We start from the raw sequence: 4627 nt of genomic DNA, 5'->3' as shown, positions 1-4627 counted from the left end.
TGTGATGATTTCCATAAAAGGCATTATTGGGATATCTGATAGATGTCTGATTACATATTTATTTATTATTTAATGTGGCACATGTATATTTGTGTGTATGCAAGTGTGTAAATGCGTATATGCAAGCCAGAGGCTGATGTCAGGTGTTATCCTCAATGGGTTCTTCATCTTATTTTTCTGAGACAGGGTCTCTCATGGAAGCTGGATCTCATTAATCGGCTGGCCTGGCTGGCCAGCAAGCCCCAGGGATCCTCCCATCTCCAGCTCCTCTGCAATGGGACTGCAGGCACATATCATGTTGCCAGCTTTCCTCTTGGGTACTGGTGTTCCAAATTCACATCCTGATGTTTGTATAGCAAGCATGTTATCAAGTAAGCCATTTCCCCAGGCAACTGATAGATACTTGAAATAAATTGTGCATTTTGTAATATTTTATCACTACTAACACTACTAAATGAAACAAAACTAGTGTACACATGCACAGACATACACATATACAAATTACATAATTAAAATGATAAAAGCAAAAGGCAGAAAAGTTATTTTAAGAAAAGCCTTGCAGGGCTGGGGAGATGGTTCAGTGAGTGAGTAAGAGTTCTTGCTGAACTAGCATAAAGACTTGATTTTGCATTTTAAGTACTATGTAAAAAAACAGGTTAGTATGTCTGGGCACACCTTTAACTCTAGCACTGTGGTGAGGTGGAGGTGAGACAGGATTGCTGGGGTTTACTGGCCAGCATCCTAGCACTAGGCTCAGTAAGAGACCCTGTCTAAAGGGAATAAGGTTTGGAGTGATAGAGAAGGACACCGGACATCTTCCTGTGGCTTCCTTAAACATGTGCACAGGTGTATGTACCTACGCACACACATACGTACATCATTCCCACAAAAAGTTGCAAACTGAGAAATAAAACGACATAAGAGAGCACAAATTTAAAATTGTGATGACTGTTTTTTTCTCTAGTCTGTCTTATTTTATTTATGTTCCTTTACTGTGGCAAACACTTTTTTACTGAAAGAAAATGATCATTTTTTTATTCTACAAATTTCCATGTGTTCTTTAATCATTTTCTTTACCATAGTCAAAAAACTATCTGCAGGAAATGATACTTTCATGAACCACAATATTTGTGGGAGATGTGCACCCTCTCAGGACAGCAACAGAATGCTTTCTCAAAGTCAAATGCCTCAGGTGCAAGTGGTGGTGCCTGACAGTCTTTGGCTTGCCCTAGTGTCATCAAGGTCACTTATGACTCAATCCCCAGGGGGAGTTCCTGGCTCATGGCTACCTTGGCTTTAAAGGTCTTCTCACTCTTTGCACACGAGCTCTCTGCTCAGATGAGGGGCTTTTCCATGCTCAGTGGATATATAGTCTTTCCATGTAATGGTGTTCTGAGGAGGAGGGGTAAGGGACTGTCTTCTAACCAGCTTGAAGTTCTGCTCCATGATGTTCCCGCCCTTGCTGAGATGCTCCATGATGGCCTTGTTCTGAAGGATGCCCTCCTCGCTGAAGCGTTCTCTCCTCTTCCTGGACTCTAGCACAAGTCCATTCACCAGATAAAAGTCTGCCAAAAAGTTTCCTACTCTTTCTGTTTTATCTTCCCAACAAAGCCATCCAGTTTGGGCATGTGTGAAAGAAATTGATTTGGTTGATAAATTTTCAGAATAAATATCACTGCTTATTAAAATGTCAACCTCCTCTTCTGTTTCCATCTCTGATTCCTCGTGGTGCATTCGCTGATAAACTCTGTTTGTTGCCTAATACTACAAAGGACTCAGAGGGCACAGCATCCCCATTGAAAATGAACCTTAAATGCCTTCCTTGGCACTTCATGTCAGTAAAATCTATGACAGTTGTGTCAAGCCTGATGTTGATGACTTGCTTATATATCTTACACGCATCAGAAGGCAAACACTCTTTTAAATGCCCATATTTTCGCATCAGAAGGCAAACACTCTTTTAAATGCCCATATATTTGCTCCTATGTCCTGAGTTATTTCTTAGGTGGTTCATATAACTTAGGAAGTTTCACACAGGATGCAAGTTAATCACATGTTCTTGACAGCTCTCTTACTCTCTCTTGCTCTGCTTTCTATCCAACAAGCCTCGGGTTTCACACAGCATCAAACCATGGGTTTCAGACAGCATCAAACCTTGGGTTTCACACAACATCAAACCGTGGGTTTCACACAGCATCAAACCGTGGGTTTCACACAGCATCAGCTTGGTGTCTTTATTCAGTGTCTATTCACAGTCTGCATTTTTCGCATTGCTTGTAGTGAGGCTGCTTGAACCATGGTTACCTCTTGTAACTTAGCAAACATCTGAAATTAGGCAGCTCATTCTTTCTAGGGGCATATTGTGAGACAATCAGCTTTCTTTACCAGCTCTCTTGCTGAGGTGATAGGGATTAGTTGCTGTAAACACAGAGCAGAAAATATCTGTTCCCCCAAAAGACAAAGTTTAAGATGCATGAATGATTCCTCTCACTTTTCTCACAGCCATTTTCAGTTTCTCTCTGAGCCTTTAAGATGCAAAACCTTGAACAGCATGTCTTCTTTCCCCTTTCAGCAGCTCTTAAAAGTATTTTAGTCCCTGTATTGAAATCCAGAAGAAAATACATCTTCTTCCCACATATTAATTCAGCAATGTGTATTCAGAAAGAATATGACTGCAAGTTACATTTTCCTGGAAAGGGGACCTCGTTCCCCCCTCCCTCCTTCCCCTCTCCAACCTGGGTCCTCTGTAAGAGCAATTAGTACTCTTAACTGCTGAGCCATCTCTCCAGCCTGATTTCTTTCTTCCCCCTCCCTCCCTCCTTCCTTCCCCCCTTCCCTCCCTCCCTCCCTTCCTTTCTTCCCTCCCTCCTTCCTTCCTTCTTTTTCATACAGGGTCCCTTGTATTCCAAGCTGGCCTCCAATACAGTGGAGGATGACTTTGGACTTTTGAACATCCTGTCCCTAACTTCCTGAGTGCTGGGATTACAGGAATGCCCTATTGTGCTGTTTGTGGGTGCTGGGAATTGAACCTAAGGCTTCATGCATGCTAGGCCCCGGCTACAGCTACATCTACTGGCTGAGCTACATCTAACTTTTGAAGCTTAGAGGAGCAGAAACTATAAAACTTTTATGCATGTGGCTGTGGTTACCTAATGCCTTATGCAAAATTAACCACTTACACTGTTTTAAATATTCTGAGCAGTTTTTATACTGATTAAAGCTGGGAGGTTATAATAAAAGAACTTAGCCAGTACTGCTATAGGAAATGTTTTCATGCCAACAGTGACCTGGTATTCTTATCGTTTCCTGGTGTATCATGCTGCTATGAAGTCAGTATCACCAAAAGAGATGTGCTCTTTAGCAATGGGGGATTTTGTTACCCTGCTTTTGCTGCAGAGTTGTAAAGCAGATTTAGTCAGTCCTACTGTGCCTCTTTTCTATCACAGTCATTGCATGGGAGTTTCCCTTTGGCTGCACTTCTCTTTGAAGCATCTTGAATTTATAAGTATACAGTAGTTTGCAGCTATTATATTTGGACAGCGAAAGGCTTAGACATCAGGCTTTGTTGGGAATAAAGAAGTTCTTTGGAGTGAAGGTGATCACGTACAAACCTTCCATAAAGTTTGTGACAAAAATCCATGGCTTTGATGCAGTCAGTCCTGGTTTCAACAACAAACACCACAAGTAATTGTGGCCTTATCCCAAAGCTCCAGATATATTTGAACTTTGGCATATCTAGTACCACATTTGCTTGCCTAAATGTTGGTCGAAGGGCTGGATGAAATTCCCAGGAGTTATCCTATCTCTAGAAATATGTGATGGCAGCCATTAAAGTCTGAAGACAATGAGGTTTTGGGCCCAGACAAAGACAAGGAGGGTTTTCCAGGTGTGTGTTTTCTTCCATTTTTACAATATGACTTTCTTCTTATTCATTCAGAATCATTCCAAGTTTTTCTTACTTTACTGGGTAAAAATTCACCATGTAAAAACTAAAGAGTTAATTCCAGTATTGAAAACGTGAATACTTCTAATGACTGGAAAGAAAATTCTTTAAAAAATACTTTATGCATTATTTATCTTTTTATGTGTATGAGTGTATTGCCTGCAGGGATGTAAGTGTACCCATGTCATGCAATGCCCACGAAAGTCAGAAGAGGGCGTTGGAGTCCTCTGGAACTGGAGTTATGGATGGTTGTTAGCCATCATGTGGGTCCTGAGAATTGAACCTGGGTCTTCTGCAAGAACAGCCAGTGTTCTTAACTGCTGAGCCATCTCTCCAGCCCTGAGGAAAGCAAATTCTTCACAAGCCAGGTGACATCTGGTTTTTGGTATCAATATATTGACAGGTTATTTAAATGATTTTAGTGGTAGAACACTATGGGATTTTTAAAAATTAGTTTGGAAGGAATTCAAGAAATAGATTAATATTCTACACTAAAATTGTTTTCACCCACTTTCTACTTAGGTAAATAATGTTTCTCAGAATTTGTATGCATAAAAAGTGAGATGAAACACCTGCTCATGCTGACAAAATGACATATCAAAGAAATTCCATGGTACCACCATTTCCTTAAGAGATGCTGTGATAAGCCGTATAACTGGCCTCGACTCTTCTCATTCCTTTCTT

General features: G+C 40.8%; 1 pseudogene across 1 annotated transcript; it reads right to left on the bottom strand.

The window, feature by feature from the left end:
- Nucleotides 1-1112: 1112 nt before the first annotated feature.
- Nucleotides 1113-1834, bottom strand: LOC115071979 (annotated as a pseudogene). The gene has a single exon (XR_003851046.1). The product of XR_003851046.1 is annotated as an ankyrin repeat domain-containing protein 13C pseudogene (transcript).
- Between the last annotated feature and the right edge of the window lie 2793 nt (nt 1835-4627).

Source organism: Nannospalax galili, unplaced genomic scaffold (genome assembly GCF_000622305.1).
Source record: "Nannospalax galili isolate Female #2095 unplaced genomic scaffold, S.galili_v1.0 scaffold1340, whole genome shotgun sequence".
NCBI classification, from domain to species: domain Eukaryota; kingdom Metazoa; phylum Chordata; class Mammalia; order Rodentia; family Spalacidae; genus Nannospalax; species Nannospalax galili.
Note: the sequence above shows the minus strand (reverse complement) of the source record. Positions and strands in the feature narration are given on the sequence as shown.